The 21,322-nt window shown below is 39.5% G+C and overlaps 1 protein-coding gene across 2 annotated transcripts in view; it reads right to left on the reverse strand.

Moving 5' to 3' along the window:
- Window positions 1–21,322, reverse strand: part of NWD2 (NACHT and WD repeat domain containing 2) — a 210,695-nt gene that overhangs the window by 19,199 nt on the left and 170,174 nt on the right. The gene's annotated exons all lie outside the window — the stretch shown is intronic.

Raw genomic sequence — 21,322 nt, forward strand, 5'->3', positions numbered from 1 at the left:
CATTTATATTGTAGTATAATAAATTCACATACTGAGATTGCATATCATATTAGACAAATCAAAAATACAGAATTTTGGAGCAGAGAAATTTTCCCAAAGTTTACATAACCTAACAAAGTTGAGATTTTTTTTTTTTTTTTTTTTTTTTTTTTTTTTTTGCGGTATGCGGGCCTCTCACTGTTGTGGCCTCTCCCGTTGCGGAGCACAGGCTCCGGACGCGCAGGCCCAGCGGCCATGGCTCACGGGCCCAGTCGCTCCGCGGCCTGTGGGATCTTCCCGGACCAGGGCACGAACCCGTGTCTCCTGCATCGGCAGGCGGATTCTCAACCACTGCGCCACCAGGGAAGCCCAAAGTTGAGATTTTTGTTTGTTTGTTTGTAACAAAGAAAAATGATATGCTGGACTCTATGAAATATCAAACATGTAAACTCACAAACAAACAAAAAATTGCTTTGTATAGAGTTTATAGTCTGATTCTAAGCCGCAGATTTACACAGCTACAAATGAAAGAAGTATGAGATCGCTGAATGTGATGTCACTATAAATCACATAAAGTTTCCACTGGTAACTGGAAAAAAATTCAAAATATAAACAAGGTATCATTTTCTCCCCATAGAACTGGCAAAGTAAAACATGCTCAGTGTCATGTGGACATGTGAGAAAATACCTCTATACAGCTGATGGTTGTGTAAATCGATCCAATATTTCTCTGAAGGGCAGTCTGGCAATATGTACTAAAAGACTTAACATACATGAGTTTTGGCAATTTTTCTTCTAGAAATCTGCCCTTAGAAAATAATTAAGGATGTACAAAACGACTTAGCATATTTATGCTGAACCTGTTTGAACAGAAAAGGGTTAAACCTAAGTGTCCAGCAAGTGGGAACATTTAAATACATTTATATATATTTCGGTACCTCTATTCAAAGGATGTGCCAAATTATGTTTTAGAACTGTATTGATGTAGAAGGATGTTTCTAATATACTGTTAAGTGAAAAGGTAAGTTACAAAACAGTACATATAAGATGAATTCAATGTTGTATATATATCATATATATATGAGAGAGATCTTATATATTTGTAGACATAAACATAACACATACACATAGAGATTTTATAAGAACACAAAGCAAGGTTACTCATGGCTATCTTTCGGTGGATGGTTTTGAATTTACTTTGGTTGTTTTATGAATTTATTGCTTTTTTATTAAAACTGTTTTTTGGCAAAACATATGTATTATTTTGTAGTGAAGTAAACAACAGGTGTTTAAAATTTTTAAACCTGATGATGCTGCCTATCCTCGATTGTGGAGCAACATTTTCAAGGCTCCTCTAAGTGTTTGCTTAAGCCCATGGTTCTAAAAATGTGGTCCTCAGACCAGCAGCATCTGTGTTACCTGGGAATTTGTTAGGCTTGCAAGTTCTCAGGCCCATCCCCAGACCTTCTGAATCAGAAACTCTGGTCATAGGGCTGAGAAATCTGTGTTTTAGTAAGCCCTCCTGGTGCCTGAACCACTGACTTAAGCTAACAAAAATATTAGCTTATATAGCACCTGGTATTTCAATTCATCTTCAATGTCTTATCTAGTAGAAACAAGGAAGGAACATACAGAACTCTAACAAAGATCTATACTATCCAAGGTAAGCTGGTCTGCTTTATAGTATCCAGGGGAAGATTTCTATTTAACGTGTGGGTGTCTTCATCCTTTCCTCCTGTTGACTAGCACCTTTACCATAAACTTCCAGCCTTGTGTATCCGTTGGAAGGAGAATTGTGGTTTGGCTTCCTTGGGGGCGTTTCTTACTCTACCTCTGCAACCCACAGTGCTCTTGTCATCTCACATAGTCAGGTGAGGGAATAAAAGTCCTGGGTAGACCTGATTCCAAAATAAATGTGTGACCTAAACTGTACTACAAGATGGTAAACCCCATGAGGGCAGAGACCAGAACTGCTTATTCCTAGCACATAGAAAATATTAAGAAACATATTTGTTGAATAAATGAATGAACCAATACAGAGAAAGAAATCCTTAGTGTTTGTACTATTCTTATTTGAAACTTCTTCTTCCATTCAAAGATAATATTTCAGATCTCAGCAGGTAGAGTAACAATTTGGGAAAGTACCATTTTTGTCAGCAACCTTCACTTCAGCCCTAAATGCCAATTAAGAGCACTTTTCTTTTATTTTTAATTTTTAAACATTTATTTATTTAGTTATTGGCCGCGTTGGGTCTTCGTTGCTGCGTGCGGGCTTTCTGTCTAGTTGCGGTGAGCGGGGCCTACTCTTTGTTGCGGTGCACAGGCTTCTCATTGCAGTGGCTTCTCGTTGTGGAGCATGGGCTGTAGGCGCATGGGCTTCAGTAGTTGTGGCACATGGGCTCAGTAGTTGTGGCTCGCGGGTTCTAGAGCGCAGGCTCAGTAGTTGTGGCTCACAACCTTAGTTGCTCCGCGGCATGTGGGATCTTCCCGGACCAGGGCTCAAAGCCATGCCCCCTGCGTTGGCAGGCGGATTCTCAACCACTGCACCACCACAGCAGTCCTAGAGCACTTTTATTTTAATCTGCATTTGTTTGGGGCTATTCTTGACAACAGGCTGTATGCAACAAAAGTAATATTATTTAGAGTTGTTTTTCACTTAACAATTCCTTTTCTAAAATCTCTCATGTTAAACTTGAGTAAATGAGCAGACATGCCCTCTTACTCTACCACAGATACAGAAGGAGATGATCTTTTTAAGGGTAGCCAGCTTGGTGACTATCCTATTCATCTTGGCTAATTCTGGATAAGGATAGTCAGCACCCTCAGTCAGAAATATCTCTCATGGGGACGTCCCTGGTGGCGCAGTGGTTAAGAATCTGCCTGCCAGTGCAGGGGATTCAGGTTCGATCCCTGGTCCAGGAAGACCCCACATGCCACCGAGCAACTAAGCCCATGTGCCACAACTACTGAGCCTGCACTCTGGAGCCCAAGAGACACAACTACTGAGCCCGTGTGCCACAACTACCGAAGCCTGCGCGCTCTAGGACCTGTGCTCCACAACAGAGAAGCCACCGCAATGAGAAGCCCGCTCACCGCAATGAAGAGTAGCTCCAGCTCACCACAACTAGAGAAAGCCCGTGTGCAGCAATGAAGACCCAACACAGCCAAAAAATAAAATTAAAAAAATAAAATTAAATTAAAATTAAAAAGAAAAATCTGTCATGAAGAGTGAGGTTTTAGTACTGGGAAGAATTATCCAGCAAACCTACCTGGGCAGGGAAGGGACTAAGTAGACTTCTAAGCAGTAGAAGTTGGACTTTTTGGAGGAATCCCCAAAAGCTAACAGTGGAGTTTGGCCCCTGGGTGAAGGACTTGGTGAACAGGCAGAACATTAAATATGGGATTTAGTAATTGACAATTCTTCATCGACAGCCGATGAAGCCCAGGAATAAGATGGATGCAGCAACCAAGATCCAGGGCAACACCAGCTGGATTTCAGGCATGAAGTGGGAAAGAGGACAAAATAGTGACCAGTGAAAGAAGGTCATGTCCCAGGGAAGGACCATCATCTCTGTATTAGCAATTTACTGTTGGTTCTTCATCTTTGCTCTGCTCTAAACAAGGCTGGTCTCAGAGTCTAAGGCAGTATCAAATTTATGGATCAGTTTCTGAAATGTGCTTCATGATGACATGCACCTGGATCACCCAGGGTGTTTGTTAAAATGTAAGCTACAGGGCTTCCCTGGTGGCGCAGTGGTTGAGATTCCGCCTGCCGATGCAGGGGACACGGGTTCGTGCCCCGGTCCGGGAGGATCCCACGCAGGGGACACGGGTTCGTGCCCCGGTCCGGGAGAATCCCACGTGCCGCGGAGCAACTAAGCCCGTGAGCCATGGCCGCTGAGCCTGCGCGTTCGGAGCCTGTGCTCCGCAACGGGAGAGGCCACAACAGTGAGAGGCCCGCGTACCGCAAAAGAAAATAAAAATAAAATAAAATATAAGCTACAAGATCCCTTCTCTGACCGAAGGACTACAGTGCTTGGGGAGCCCAGGAATCTGGGTTTTAAAATGGGGTTACAAACGAATCTAGAATTTGAGGTCCACTTGCTATGGGCAATGCATATATGGTCTCATGAGTAATGGTTAACAAGCACCAAAGGGACAGGACAGAGAACACAGCAGATCATTACCAAAAAATCGAAGGCTATTTAAAAATAATTATTTGAGTTGAACAGCTGGCACCAAATACTAGAATTATTTGATCAGTATAGTAAGGCAAAATGTTCCTTAGAGTAGAGATTATTAAAGAAGAAAAAATATCCTCATCCAATTCAAATAACAAATTATATTGAGCACCTACTGTATAAAAGTAATACAGAACTTCAGAAAAGTAATAATGTGAGATAGGCTTAAAGTTACTTATTGGATTGTTCTCCCCAAGTCTTCTACTTCTCTCTGATTCTTCCTTTGGGTGGAATGCTCATAAATCATGAAGCACTTACTTTTCAGGAATCCAAAATAGGATTCTGTCTCAATCTTACCTCGCTATTTGAGAAATAGCAGAAAGAGTAACAGCAAAAGAGAAATTTGCTACCATGTTTTTCAGGAAGACTTTTTGGGGTTCTATGTGTCTACAGTTATAAGGTAACACACAAGGCATTCTTGTATCTGCCAGGGCTGGCAACAGTCAGTTTAGAGGAAGATACAGTCCAACTCAGTTGTGAAGTCCAGCTCCTGTGGTCAGTGGCTCAGAGCAGGGGTAGAGATGCAGGACCAAGTCTAAAATGCTAGCAGTAAAAGTGGAGGTGGCAAGATGGAGGTCCAGTCTTGGTTTCCTAATCAGACTATTCCTTAGCCCTGTAGCCATGGGGAGTATATGAGCCTAGGGCAGCTACAGAAGGTATGCATAAGAAAGCATTCTTTTCTGTTCACTGTCATAGAATATTCACTCCCATAACTGAAGAAGAATCAGATTTTCTACATCCTTCTGACCCCAGTGTTCAAGAAGATCTTTTTTTTTTTTTTTTTTTTTTTGCTTGGTTAAAACAGCTTTGCCAGTTTCTGGAGAAATTTGATGGAGAGTTGAGGGACTATATTTGGTTTTGCATTGAGGTCCATGTTTATTAGTTATACCATTGATCAGTCTGCTTGTGTGACCCTGTGTGGAAGAAATGCATGTGGCTGAAATAATTTTCAACTTTTCATTGAATTGTTTAAACATGCTGTCAATACATGTATGAACATAAACATATGGGATTTCTCTTGTCTGTAGAAATCTATCATCACCTCTCCCACCCACCTAAGTAAAAACATATTTAATTTGGCCCATCCTGAAACACTGAAGATATACAATAGTAGTTAGGCAAGAAGCAACAATCCAACTGAGTACTCAAATACAATCTTGGAGTTAAGCCCAAATGGTTGAAATGTCTAAGAAAATTTCTACTGTTTTTAACAGTAGTGTGCGTGTATAAAATTCTGGTATACCAAATACTTCCAGATGCTTTGGAACTAGATAGAGGTGGTGGTAGCATAGCATTGCTAATGTACTAATGCCACTGAATTGTTCACTTTATAGTGGTTAATTTTATGCCATATGAATTTCACCTCAATTTTTAAAAAAAGAAATACTTTCTGGACTATTGATTTCCTTATAACTGAGAACTTAAATGTAAAAGGACTCTCTACTCTTTGTATCATCCTTTCCTTTTTTATAGATACATCTGAGCCACTGATACAGATACATCTAAGCCACTGCTTTCAAAGGCTTAGAGATAACATTCTGTTTCCCCTCAATTGATTTTTCTTTCCCATTGCCCAAACATTGATTCTTTCCCCTGTCCTCTACTGCCCCCGACCCCCAGCTCTTTATGTACAGTTAGTTCTGCCTGGGCTTGCAATTGAGAATCTTTGGGGTCTGAGTCTGATGCTAATGCAGTTTTTCTTGCAGCAAACAGAGCAGAGGGGTTGATGTATTCTCTGATGATGTTGGTGATCTCAGTATGTCTTTGCTTTTACTCTGTTGTGGGATATCAGGAAAGACAGGTGAGGGCAGTCTTTTTGGGGTTATGGAGGCTAGGCTTCATCGGCAGGTGGGCAAGTGCTCCCTGGACTGCTGTTGATGAGCCATCACTCATGGGGAAGCTGGAAGGGAAAGGAGAGATTCTATCACCCTCCCCGCCCCACCACTGGTGCTATAACAAGCTGAAGCACATACTCTGTAAAGGCCCTGTTCCCTCCTACCCAGTCGCTAATACAAGGCAGGTGGAACTATTCCTTCCTTTCTATAAGCTTCTCTTTTATTTATTAAAATAAAATCTACATTCATATATACAATTTTCTCTTGTACATGATCTCATTTAACGTTCACGAGTCTGTGAAATAGGGAGAGTTGCAGAAGAGAACACCAAAGCTCATAGACCTCACCTGGCTTGCCCAGACCACTTCTCTAAGAAGACATGGAAATACTAGCACTTGAATATGGGGCTTTCAGTAACCTCATTCTTTCTACTTCGTCAAGTTATTGTGCTATGCTCCCTCCTGAGATGCCTGCAGACGGCTTACTTCCTTGTGATGGCTCTTCTAGCCAGTGCCCCTGGCCGGGCCACCATGCATGTCTGTGCAAGCTGTGCACTGCATACTTCCAGAAGGCACTGTTCACAAGGACTGTTCAGTGTTATGGCCCTAGGTGTTGGCATTCTTTTTATCTGACATTGGGTGGAGAGACAAAGATGGTTGTGATGTATTCCCTGGAGCTCACAGCCAACCTTTACAGTCAGTGCTCTGTTGCAGAGTAGGACCAACTAAACCATTTTGAGAGTCAGCTGAACCTGCGTCACATACTTAATGTTAATTTCTCAATGTTTTTCCAAAGTCAAGAAACATCTTCACAACTGATTTAAAAAAATTTTAAGTATAAAATATCAGCTTTCAGATCTGTAAACGGAGATAATATTTTACCCTTGTGTACTTATCTGGTCACACATCTACTCTGGTTTCTTCTGAGGATCCAATAGTTACTCTAGGTGAAAACACTCTGTGAAATGTAAAGCACTTGGCAATATAAGCGGTGTAAGACACCACTACTTTACTTAAACATAGTTTATAGAGAAACATATATACTCGGCACACTGAAGCATACATACATGTAATAGAAATAAATACTGAGAAGTACAGCTGGATAGAGAAGGGGAACATCTCTTGACTGAAGAAAGAGAAACAAGGTAGAAAGGAGGAAAGAATGGGTAAATGGTTGTTTACAGGTGGTAGGAAGGTGAGGCTATGCGGTGAGATAAGAACAAACTCCACCACTTTCCAGGGTGGAGAAAACGAGGCTTAAACGAATTAACCTGGGTTCACTGAGTTAGCGGCCTAGAAGTATGGCGTTAACCTTTACAGGGAACACAGGCAACGCTTCAGGGGGAGCTGATAACCCACACATAAAATAGAAATGTTAAAACATGAAGCAATTTGTATTATTATTGGTGTGTTAATAACCAAGTTTGAGTTGTTTAAATTCAACTCTTCTGAAAAAGAAGATCAGCATTACTATGGACTACAAGTGTCCTCCCAAATTCATATGTTGAAGACCTAACCCCCCATGTGAATGAGATAGGGCCTTTAAGGAGGTGATTAAGGTTAAGTGAAGTCATAAGGGTGGAGCCTTAATCCAGTAGAACTGGTGCCCTTGTAAGAGGAGGAAGGGAGACCAGAGTCGCTTTCGCCAGACAAGAGCACGGAGAGAAAGCAGCTGTCTTCAAGCCAAGAGCGTTCTCACCGCAACCAGGCCATGCTGGCACCTTGAACTCGGACTTCCAAACTCCAGAACTGTGAGAAACTAAGTTTATGTTGTTTAAGCCACCCATTCTATGGTATTTTGTTATGGCAGCCTGAGCTGACTGGTACAAGCATAAAGATGAACAAAACGAAGCAGTTTTTGTTGACATAAGATCTGGCATCTTTGGCAATTCATCCTAAAGTGTACTGAGGGGATAAAGTCATTGATTAAGTGACTTACCCGTTTCATTTACTGTACAACAGAATAAGTTAATGCTTCTATCTAGCTTCTTTGAGAGTCTCAGCTCATATAAAATTATAATTTTACCTTTTTTCTTAAAACTGATATTCATGGTTTAACTGTGGTTGTTAAATTACATGCTAAAACCCACTGCTGAATTTAACTGATATCTATGATTTTTACTTATATCAATAGTAATTCTGCTACCTTTCACTTACTGCGGTGTGCTTTTCTCTGTAACAAGTTTCATTACCTGGAAAATACTGAACACAACTATTATTCCGTGAAAGAATTTCAATCTAAAATGGAACCAGAGGATATAAAATAGAAAATCTCACACATGTGCCCTTAGGAAAATAAATCTTGAGGACTGAGAAACTTGTTTTCTTCTAAAAGCCTGATTTACAGAAAACTGATAATATTGGAATTTTCTTAAATGATAGGGAGTTGGTCAGGGGTTGCCTAATATCAACCCTGGGAAATTAGGCTTATGGTTTCCATCATTCCATAATGCATGAATAAGAAATGACCCACGTGGGGTTGGTCTCGCAAAATAAGCTGAATTGAGCTTTGTTTGTATGACTGGACTGGTTTTTGTCTGCTTAGGGAATTTTCGAAGCTGGTCTCCGTTTGTTTTTGACTTTAACAGACTCTCACTGAACAGACTCTCCCTCTACATTCCCCGCCCACGAAGACAGCCTCCCTCAAACCCTCAGTGGTCTCACCTGTAGTTTGCTACAGTTTGGGCGTCTCGGATTGCAGTTCTGCTATTCTCGAATAAACTCACCTTTTTCCAATTTTGAGCTTGCCTCATCTTACCCTTTTATTTAGGTCGACAATTCTCTGGAAACACTGGAGCAAAGGAAGCGACTGAAAGGGTGAAAAGGGTTGCATAACAGAACTGCAGGGAATGGAACCATTCTGGGATTTGCAGTTCATTTAATCAGTTCCAAAGTATCAATACAAGTTGCAACCCTAACCTCAAACAGTTGTCTTATGCAACTGAGAACTGAGAAATCTGCAAGGATTCCTTTTAAAGAGCATCTGACTCGCAGGGTGACTGACCCTTTCGGTTTGCTCAGGACTGTCCCAGTTTGAGCACTGAAAAGTCCCAGGAGCCCCTTCATTCCCAGGCAAGGTAGGACAGTTGGTGATGCTAACAGGACAGTCATGGTCCCTATTCCTTTTGAGATTTCATTCTGGAAGAGTGGTCAGAGATCTGTTATGGATTAGATAGTTCAAGAAGGAATAAGAGTGGAAAAAGCACAGGGCTGAGGACCACCAACCTTTGTGTGGGCAGAGAAGCAGGAGGAGGAAGCGTGGAATGGTGTCATAGAAGACCAGAAAGGAGAGAATGGTAATATTCCAAACATTTGTACAGAGCTCTGTAAAGCAATGGAAAGTGGACAAAGCACATGGACAGATAATTCATAGAAGCAGAACTAATGCCAGTAAGCATGAAAGATAATCATAATGCTCAACTCCATTAATACTCATAGAACTGCAAGTATAAACACATGTGATCAGATCTTTTTTGCTTATCAAACTGATAGAGAAAAATAATAATACTTAGTGGTGTCTAGGCAATAATGAAATGGGCACTCAGACACAGGGTGCCAGTAAAAATGGGTAGAACCTTGCTGAGTATGTAATCTGGCAGTAGGTATAAAATTCCACTTTTAGAAATCCATCCTACTACTTATATAAAGATTTGTGTACAAAGAAGTTCAGCAATTTTTAGCTTATGTCTTGGCCTTATTCCATAAGTGACTTTTATCAGTGTTAGTATAAACAAAACTGAGAGTAAAATTGCCCACCATAATCACTAATTCACATAACGGGACAGAATTCTGCTCAATTTCTACTTTCGTAATTCTGAGAAATGAAAAAATAGAGAAACATACAAGGTATAAACTAACTGTCCGCACAGCTCAGCTTGAAAACTCAACATTTGGTCATATTTTCAAGTGATTAAAAAAATATTATTAGATTAGTTTTTAGAGCAGTTTTAGACCTATAGACAAATCGAGCAGAGTACTGGAAGTTCCCATATACCACCACTCTCCCTCAGTTTTCCCTGATTTTAACATCTTCCATTAGTATGGTACATTTGTTACAATTATTGGACTAATATTGGTACATTTTATGAGCTAAAACACATAGTTTATTCAGATTTCCTTAGTTTTTACTCAATGCAATGTTTTTCCTGTTCCAGGATGCCGTATTACATTTAGTTGTCATTTCTCCTTAGGCTCCTCTTGGGTGTGTAACATTTTCTAAGGTTTTCTTTGTTTTTGATGAACCTGATCATTTGGAGGAGTATTAGTCACGTATTTTTTAGGATGTGCCCTATTGGAATTTGTTTGTTATTTTTCTCATTATTAGACTGGAGTTAGGGGTTTGGGGGAGGAAGATCACAGAAGTGCTATTTTCCTCATATTAATGGTATTTACTCTTAACATAATTTGAATGTTGATATTGACCTTCATCACCTGGCTGAAGTAGTATTTGCTGGGTTTCTCTACCGTAAGGTTACCGCCCAAGCCCCATTTTCATACTGTACTCTTTAGAAGGAAGTCACCATGTGTAGACTACTCTTAAGGGGTGAGAGCTACGCTGCCCTCCTTTAGGGTGGAGTGTCTACAAAATTTACATAATCTACCTAACTTGGTATTGTGCACAGAATTTATTAATTTATCCATTTACTTTTTTATATCAGTAGGGAGTCGTGGCTATTTTATACTTTGGTTATATTCCAATGATACTCAAATTTTCCCAGCTTTGGCCTTTTGGAAGCTCTTTCACTTCACTCCTGGGTCCCTTTAACATGCCTCCATCATCGTGGCCATTTTTATTTTTGAAGAACTACTAACTTGCTGGCATAAGATGCTCCAGGCTTAGCTTGTGTATATTCTGCTCCCCTCTCAGAATCACCCATTTCTCCAAGGAGCCCCTGTTCCTTTTATTGGAGAATGGAATTAGAAACCAAGATCTGGGTGCTCGATGTGCTTGCTGCTACTGCAGGTCATTTCTTTTATGCCCTCTCAGAATTATATGTGTGTGCGCTAACCTGTGTATATACACATATCAATAAATATTCCCATAGGTAAACATCTGTGCTCCATATCAAGTTGTTAATCATACACTTAAATCTATTTTAAAAACAAATGTGAGTTCTTTATAAACTTCATAACTAACATCTCCAACTCTAACCCCTTAACTGCATGGATTATTCTAGCCACCTCCCCTTTGCTGATCTGTACATTTTGAATCCAGCTGTGAGAAACCTGGATCCCACCATCTGCCATTCATTTACTTAGTTGTTCAATTCCAGTATACCTGATAGCAGTACCAGAATTTTGAGCCTCCATCCCTGTAGGAAATGGTCTTATTGACAAGAGTACAGTACTTAAGCATAGTTCCTTTTACCTTTAGTCTTACCGACTCCATTTATTTCCAATAGACTTTTTCTAAATAAAAGAAATAAAACATAGCAGATAAAGTTGAATTCCCCTTTGACCTGCAAATCCAGGCTGATTCTCCTCTTCCTTCCCAAGATGCACAAATTATAAGTTTGCACATATTATATACTCTTTCAGTCTATTTTTATATTTTATACATACAAATATATATTTATGGGCATTCTATTTTAACATTTACATAAATTATATAGGGGGCATATTCTACCCTTCTTTCATTCTTATATTTTTTTGTGATTAGTCTATGTTGATAAATTTAGATCTAGTCCATTCTTTGTATAACCAAAATATTCCATCGTAAGAATATGCCACATTTTCTTCAACACTTTTTTTTTTACTGACGAGTATTTAGATTCTTCCAATTTCTTTTTTGCTTTTATAAATAATACCATACGAAATATCCCATCAAGTTAGCAAATATTGAGGACATTATGTCAGTAGAAATGGCATTAATTTATGTTAACATATAAAAAGTCCCATGCTCAGACTTGATACGTAGCTCCATACTGAAAAATACGAATTCCAGTCATGTTTTAGCGCCTGTGAAGCCTGGTTCTTACAGCCACTGTCCAGCTGGCCTGGTCCTTATCCTGGCCTGGGTACATCGTCCAATGCCTGGCCCAGAGCAGGCTGTTCCTGCTCCTCCTGCTGCCTTGCAGGGGTCAGCCCTGGTCAGTGTGTCTAAGGGTTCTTTCAGAACTGCCTGTGTGCGTGTGCAGATCTTCCTGAGTCCTTTCAGCGCTGCTTTGAAAGCCTTACAAAAGAAGCTGAATTGTCCATGCATATACTGCTGGTCCACAGTTCCAAGAAAAGTTTCTTTTTTTGAGCTGGGGACAGAGCAGACAGGCCTAGGAGGAAGCCTGACATGTGCACCATGGGCCTGAGAACTGGACAGAAGCAATCTGGCTCTTTAAGTGTTAGCTGTCTTAATGGCAAGAGCAGTGTTATTAATGGGTACCCATTACTAAGGCGTGGGCTTATGAAGACCTGCTGCAACTTGCAACTGTCCCCTTCAGTATATGCCTAATCTGTAATTGGAATTCCACAACTGAGTGCTTCTAAAAACTGTAATTTGAAAAGATACATGCAACCCAGAGTTCAGAGCAACACTATTTACAATAGCCAAGACAAGGAAACAACCTAAGTGCCCATCAACAGATGACTGGCTTAAGAAGCTGTAGTGTGTGTGTGTGTGTGTGTGTGTGTGTGTGTATATATACATATATATATATATATGTATATACACACACTACAATGCAATATTACTTAGCCGTAAAAGAGAATGATATACTTGGTGAAATAAGTCAGAAAGACAAATACTATACGATATCACTTGTATGTGTAATTTTAAAAATTATATAAATCTATACACAAAGCAGAAACAGACTCACAGATATAGAAAAGAAACTTATGGTTACCAAAGGGGAGAGGGACAAGTTAGGAGTACAGAATTAATAGATACAAAATATTATACATAAAATAAGCAACAAAGATTTACTGTGTATAGCCTGGGATTATATCCAATATCTTGTATTAACCTAAAATGGGATATAATCTGCAAAAAACCCTGAATTACTATGCTATACACCTGAAACTAATGCAATATTGTAAATCACCCATACTTCAATTTAAAAACCCTAATATCTTGTATAATATTCTCTTGCCTTGTTCTGAGTCCCTCCACTTCCCAATCTCAGCACAAAGGCTCTGCTCAGACCCACCCCTCCCTTCCATGTTGGCTCATTTCCTTGGGACCAAACTCATAAGTCTTGGTTTCCCTTTCCTGGAGATAAGACATTATTGTAGGCTTTCATGTAACCATCTTTTGAAGGGGCCCTCCACCAGTCCTCTCATCTCTGCTAACTTGTCTGAATTCTGGGATAAGGGCAGTTTATTTAAGATCATTCTAGGATGCATCTTCTAGTAATTTCAGTGATTGTGTCTATTATAAAGTAACAACTCATTTATCCAGCACCACTAGTTTTTTCATAAGGGAAGAATATAAACTTATAAATTGAAATTATAAGCCATTAACTAATTTGATTCTTATGACAATGTTGTGCATTACTGCATCCACCTTAAAGCTGAGAAATCTAAGGAGCAGAGAGGTCAAGTAACTTGCTTAAGATCTCACAGCTGGTTAAAGATGGAGCCCAACTCTGGGCCCATGTGTCTGTAACTCCACAGTCCATGATCTTTCTACCATATCATACTTTCTTCAGAAAGACTTCCAAATAGACAGTTTATCCGTTTAGACATCTTAAAACCTCTTTAAACAAATTTCAATAGAAAAACATGTCTAAGCTGTCTTTCATACTTTCATTTCACCTAGATATGTGTTAAGCTTCACCCATTGTCTTCTGTTTAACTTTTATTGATGAGCTGGCCCTGAAACTGGTTAAGAGCACAGGCCCTCTGCTGTGTGATCTTAGGCAAGTTACCTAACCTCTCTGTGCTCCAGCTTCTTTATCTGTCAACTGCAGGTTACAACAGTGCCAATTTCTGTGGGTTGTCATGTGGATTAACAGCATTAAAATAAGTAGGGGAATTAGAATGGTAACTGATAAATAAATGCTCACACTTTTATTATTGATGAATTAGTCAATGATCTATCATTGAAATGTTGATCCAACTCATTTATACATTTCACTTTTGTCCTATAAATGTCAGGCTGTGAGCTGTGACTTTTCCTGCTGTCTCTATAACTATTTTTGGCAGTCTTCCTTTACTAGACCTAATGTAGGATCAGAAACTAGACCAACCAATTCTTATAGAACTGTATGTTAAATCTGAATGTCATCTGAATAAGATTTTTCATGGCTTTAGTATAGTTTCATTACAGCTACTTCTGGAGCATAAAAGGTAATTTATCTTTATTTCTTAGTGTTAGATTTTTATTGTTGAGGGCACTGGAAGGCTGATCTCCAGATGAGGAAAATGTAATTCTCAGTAATGTGGAGAAGTCTAGTGTAGGCAATGGTCATTAAAAAAAAAAAAAACAAAAACTCATGAAAACTTCCAAATACCCAAAGTAGAGTCTAATATAACAAGTCCCCAGATACCTATTAAGTTCCAACAATTATCAATATTTTGATAATTTTTTTTCATCCATCCTTAGGAATCCTATTATTTTATCAAAGAACAACACAAAAATTTCATCATGTATCTTTAAAAACTTCAAAAAAGTTTTTAATGTAATCATCATGCTATTATTATGCTCAAAAGAATTAAGTGTAATTTATTAACTTAATCCCACCTCAGTCCATATTTAGATTTCACCAGTTGTTTCAAAATTTTTTTGTAGTTATAGCTTTTTAAAAATCAAGGTCCAGATAAAGTCCATATATTGCAGTGGATTTGTAGGCCTTTTAAATTTCTTTTATTCTGTAACATCCCCACTCTCTCATGTCACTGGTTAATAGTGGGTTATTTGTCCTCTAGGCCAGTAGTTTTCAAAGTGTGGACCAGCAGCTTTAGCATCTCCTGGGAACGTGTGAGAAATGTACATTTCTTCTCAGGCCCCATCCAGTCCTACTGAAACAGACTTTGGGAATGCAGCCCAGCAATTTGTGTTTTAATAAGCCTTCCAGGATTTCACCTGGGTACCACTGTTGTTGACTAGCCCACATCATAGATTTGGCTGATTGCTGCCTCCTGTTGCCATTTATCTTCTCTAATTGCATCTATATTTCCTATAAATTGGCAATCAGATTTAGAGCCTTGATTACATTCAGGTTCACCACTTTTTTTTTTTAAGGCAAGAATACTTCACAGATGATGCTATGCTCTCCTACTGAATCAGTCATGAGGTACATAGGCTCTGTTTGACCCGATGTTTGTGATGCTGAGACTGCCAGTGCTTGGGTGGCATCCACTTGATGCCTGTTCTACTGAGTGGTTTCACCAACCACTGTTTGTTGTTCAGACTTATTCTCTTTGGGATTATAAGATGAAGATTTCTAATACATCCATTCAGTACTTATTAATCATTTGCAGCCTTTTATTGTTCTTGTTGCTTATTTGGGAACATGACAACTTCCATGGCATATTTACAGTTTAAAAGCGGTATGAACATGATTCTTTGACAAATTAAAAACAACTTTATAAAATTTTTTCATAACCCTTATGATAAGCACAGACCCTTGATTTGCATGATTGGCATTTGCTCAGAAAGCACTCATTTAATTAGTGAAGAAATTACAATTTAACCGTTTTGAATCTGGGTTCTGATTTTGAATCAGTTACTGTCTACCTGGATGCCTGTGTTATGCCAAATAGGCTGCTTAACCAAGATTTGTTCCTTAGATTTCTGTTGAAATGCCTTGGCCCCTTTTACTCTGTGAGGTCAAATAGTATCATATATTCCTATCTGCCTAAAGGATTCCTATCCTAAAGCCAAGGATTTTAAAATATTCTGAGATAATATACGTAGAGTATTTTGGGTGAAATTATGAAGATGTGTCTCTTAGACCTGACTCTTCTATCTATGAGATAGAGCAATGTTTCTCAAACTTTGACAGTGACCTACAGTAAAAACACATTTTATACTGTGATCGTGTTCTCTCTCTCTCACACACACACATACACACACACTTCTTAGAAATGGAAAATCTCGGTCTCTACCCCAGACCTATAGAATCAGACATTCTGGGAGTGGGTCCGTAAGGTGTTTCACCAATAATTGTTAATTGTATTATCTGCAGTCAACCTTGATGCTTTCCATTTTGTTCTCTACAGTTCTACTCCAATAAAAATTGCTGGTGGTAACCTGCTGGGTTAGAATGATTTCCTGATGCACTATTAGACTGCAACCCACATTTTCAAAAAAACCGTCTCCTCCTACATGGTTCTAAACTCATTCTCCACAAGATTGCTTCATTCTTTTTCATATTCTTTTCCATTATGGTTTATTACAGGATATTGAATATAGTTCCTTGTACTATGCAATAGGACCTCGTTTATCCATTCTATATATAATAGTTTGCATCTGCTAATCCCAAACTCCCCATCCAACTCTCCCCCACCCCCCTCCCCCTTGACAACCACAAGTCTGTTACCTATGTCTTTGAGTCTGTTTCATAGAAAAGTTCATTTGTGTTCTCTTTTAGATTCCACATATAAGTGATACCATACGGTATTTGTCTTTCTCTGATCTGACTTAACTTCGCTTACTATGATAATCTCTAGGCCCATCCATGTTGCTGGAAATGGCATTATTTCATTCTTTTTTATGGCTGAATAGTATTCCATTGTATACATATACCACATCTTCTTTATTCATTCATCTGTTGATGGACATTTAGGTTGTTTCCATGTCTTGGCTATTGTAAATAGTGCTGCTATGAACATGGGGGGGCATGTATTTTTTCAAATTATAATTTTGTCTGGATACATACCCGGGAGTGGGATTTTTGGATCATATGGCAACTCTAGTTTTAGTTTTTTGAAGAACCTCCATACTGTTCTCCATAGTGGCTGCACCAATTTACATTCCCACGAGCACTGCAAGAGGGTTCCCTTTTGTCCACACCCTCTCCAGCATTTGTTATTTGTAGACATTTTAATGATGGCCATTCTGACTGGTTTGAGTTGAAACCTCATTGTAGTTTTGATTTGCTTTTCTCTAATAATTAGTGATGTTGAGCATCATTTCATGTGCCTATTGGCCATCTGTATGTCTTCTTGGAGAAATGTCTATTTAGGTCTTCTGCCCATTTTTGGACTGGGTTGTTTGTTTTTTGTTATTGAGTTGTATGAGTGATTGCTTCATTCTTACTGTTTGGTTGCCTGAATATAAGTGCCCCTGTTCTCACGCACATACAACCAACTGTAATGCAAGGTGGTGCTGTTAAAAAAAAGTATGAAATGCGTTCATAGAGGTGGGTGCCATTGATTTGAACTAGAGGCACAAGGGAAGGCTTCACATCAAGGGTAAGAATTCATTTATTCATTCATCACTTAAGTGAAGGGGAAGGTAACAGTAAATGAAGAGCAACATTCTTGCCCTTCCTGAGGTTACAGGTTGGATGGGAAAGAAAATGGGACATGCGACAGGCAAGTAGACTTGAAGGGACAAAGAGCCTGATAGTGTCAGTCGGGGCTCATGGATCTCAGAAAATGGAACTAATCAGAACGTTGACTGTGGATGGGGATGGAAGCAAAACTTGAACTGGCCATTGATGGTTAAAAAGGATTTAAATGGACAGATTGGGGCGAGGGTGGGAAAGGACCTTCCAGATGGAGTTAGCAGCCTCCTTCTATTGATATAATGCTTGCAATTATAAATGAGGAGGGTGCTTTTAAGAGGTAACTAGAAGCCTGGCTATAACAACCAAACTTTTATTTTTATCAATAATAATAGCACTTGCTATGAAGTTATGTTAGGTACTATTGTTCCCAAGGTTGAGAATGCAAGTTTATGGCAGAACGAGGATCTGAGCTCAGGTCAACAGAACTTCAAGGTCATAGTCCTATCCATTAAGCTCTGGAGCATGACTGGGACAGAGCTCCCATTCAGAGCCCGAAGGCAATGGGATATAAGGCATTGAAGGATGGGTGGCTCAAATGTGGACTGACTGGGGAGCACGGACCTAATTCTTTGGTCTCTGATTCCTAAGACTCCATCTGCCACTAGATGTCAAATGTTACTGAAAAGGAATCGCTAAAGTTTGCGAATGAAAAATTATTAGGGCTATTAACAGCGACATTCTCTGTTTAATTGAAATCAGTTGACTTAAATATTAGTTTCAGGTGTACAACATAGTGATTCAATATTTTTGTACCTTACGCAAATCCAAAGTTATTACAATAATATTTGACTATATTCCTCTTAATCCCCTTCGTCTATTTTGCCCACCCCCCCACCTGCCTCACCTCTGGCAACCACTAAGTCTAACAGTGACATTCTTACTAACTTTTCTTCTGATATACACTTCTGAATGGGACTAAAAGGGGCAGAGTTCCACAAGTTGCTCATGACCCAAAGCCTATCCCTGTTGTGTCCCAGGTCATCAAAAACCTGGGTCTGCCCATAGGAGTGTTTTACAAATGTGAACCCCATCTTGTGTGTGTATTGGAAAAACAAGTGAGAGTACCTGCTATAGGATATCAAAGGTGATCTGTGGATTGTAGCTTTGCCTTAGAGAGATTTTGAACTCTGAATTGGGTCTAAAGTTCCCTCAGCTTTGGAGAAGTCATTGACACTGGGGAGAATGGCGAAATAACTCCTAGGAGTTATTTCCCCTTGAAATAGTCCCACTAAAATCCTGACTTACAGTTGGGTTGCTTTCTTGATATTCCTAAGATTTTGCATGCATGACTGATTCTGTCATTCTAATTTCAGCCATCAGCTCAGATGTCACCTCAGCTAGACCTTCCAACTAAACTAGCCATTGAAGTACTTACGACAACACCTTGTCATATTGTTTCTAATTGTACCTTATCACCAGCTAAAATGACCTTTTTAAAATTCCTTTATTTTCTTGTTAATTATCTGTTTTCTCCTCTACTATAAGCGCCAAGAAAGCAGGGTCTTTATCTGTCTTGTTTATCACCGTATTCTCATGCCTAGAATAGTGCCTTGCACATAATAAAAGTTCAGTAGATATTGTTGGATGAATAGATGGCAGCTGGTAGGAGTGGTGTGCTGTGGGTTTAGCAATCTTCCCAGTGCTTTTTCATCCAGTAAACTTTGTTCTTTGTGATTGCATGGAAAGACTAGGAAGAAGTGAACAGCTTAATCTCTCTCAGGGGGTTAATTACTTGGGTTAAGACCTTTCAGCCATCAAGAAATCCTCATAACGTTCAACATATAGTTACCTGTGCTAGGGAAAATTGTTCATCAAACTGAACTAGTAGATGTTATGTAACAAAAGGTGGTAAAAGATAATGGTGATGGCTAAAAATGATAAGATCTTAGACATGATAGACACCTTAGGGAGAATATAGTACCAACTTTTCATTTTACAGTTGAGGAAACTGTCTTCCCCAAAGATTAAGTGACATTCCTGAACCCATGCAACTAGGTTAGTGGAGAAGGCCAGGGCTAGGAGTTTGAATTTCTTTCTTTTTTTTTTAAGGAATTAAAAAAAATATATTTATTTTATTTTTGGCTGTGTTGGGTCTTCGTTGCTGTGAGCAGCCTTTCTCTAGTTGCGGTGCGTGGGCTTCTCATTGCAGTGGCTTCTTGTGTTGCGGAGCACGGGCTCTAGGTGCACGGGCTTCAGTAGTTGTGGCTCACAGGCTCTAGAGTGCAGGCTCAGAAGTTGTAGCGCACAGGCTCAGTTGCTCCACAGCATGTGGGATCTTCCCGGACCAGGGATCTAACCCATGGCCCCTGCATTGGCAGGCAGATTCTTAACCACTGCACTACCAGGGAAGCCCAGGACTTTGAATTTCTAATCCCAGCCTTATCTTTCTACTTTTACACAAGGGCTTCCATTATGCTTTCTTCAAATGAGAATTTAATTGGTTAATAGACACATATTCTAGACATGGGTGAAGGACATTGCATTTAAGTAATATTGCAGAAGAAGGAAATGTCTGATAAAAACGAGTTAACATTCTTTGCTTCCCTGTAATACCTCTGTGATTATCCACTTGGTTAACAGCACACAATCTAGAATAACTCAGTGCCTAAACATCTAATTTTGGTAAATTACCGAATTTGTCACTGAGAAAGATAAGCAAATGAAAAGGACATTGTCTCTGATCTCAGGCACAAACAGCTGGCCACAATGGAAGGCAGTGTTGTAATAAATGTGTAAAATGGGTACACAGAGGTGGGTACCATTGATTGGAACTGGAAGCACACTGAGGACAAGCATTTCAACAAGCAGAGAAGAGACATTGCAGATGGGGAAATGGCAAGAGGTCTGAAGCTGGGCAGTGATGCTCAAAGAACAGTAGGCAGCCTTTTGAGCTGCAGAGAGAAGTGTAAAGAAGACGGTCATTCTGAAAAGGAAGGCAGAGGGTCTTGAGGTGGATTGTGGAGGACCTTGAGATTCCTATTAATATTTTTTCAAATTCTTTTTGGATATCACTGAGTTTTTGAGTAGGGGACCAACATAATCACGTATGTCTTTTAACAAGGTAATTCCGATACTTTGTAAGCAGGTGTAAAATGCCAAGAAGAAAAAGGCTGCAGTTGGACTAGTTAAGTAAGAGTCCAGGCAAGAGAAAATGAGGGTCTGAAGCCGCTTGGCATCCAAACAGTTGGGAGAGACTCTGTGAATTAGAACCATGTAGAAATACTACTAGACTGGGAGGGATTGAAGATATGAGAGAGAACTGGCCGAGAAGATCCTGAGGCAGCTGAGGCCGAGGTGGTATCTTTGGACAGCAGCCTTTCTTGTTGAGATACTCTACAGACCGGGCCAAAAGGAGATGAGATTGGAGGAGGAGATGAACAGGGGAGGTCAGGGGGTTTATGGCGGATGTCTTCTGTCCCTCAGTAAAGAGAGAAAGAAGATCTCTTCCCAAGGAAGAGAGAGAGCAGATAGGTTTTGTGATTGGCTAAGTGAAAAAGAGTTATTACACAAAATATGCATCATGGACTTTTCCAGAAGGTGTGGTCCCTAATTTAATGAGTGATTTATTGATACTTATCTATATATATTTTTTACATGAGTGTTATTCTCACGTGCTCTGCTTGGCAAATATCAGTGCCTTGAACAAAGTGACTATACAACATCAATGAATGACAGCACAGGTCACTGAATCCTTAATGCTCCTTCTTGACAACTTAATCTTCTTTAAGTCCACTTCTAAGCATAGCTGTAGGAACCATAACAAAAATACATATAACCATTGTTCTTCAGGAAAAAGTTATCTGGCTTTTCCAAGTCTCATT

This window comes from Kogia breviceps, chromosome 6 (genome assembly GCF_026419965.1).
Source record: "Kogia breviceps isolate mKogBre1 chromosome 6, mKogBre1 haplotype 1, whole genome shotgun sequence".
NCBI lineage: Eukaryota > Metazoa > Chordata > Mammalia > Artiodactyla > Physeteridae > Kogia > Kogia breviceps.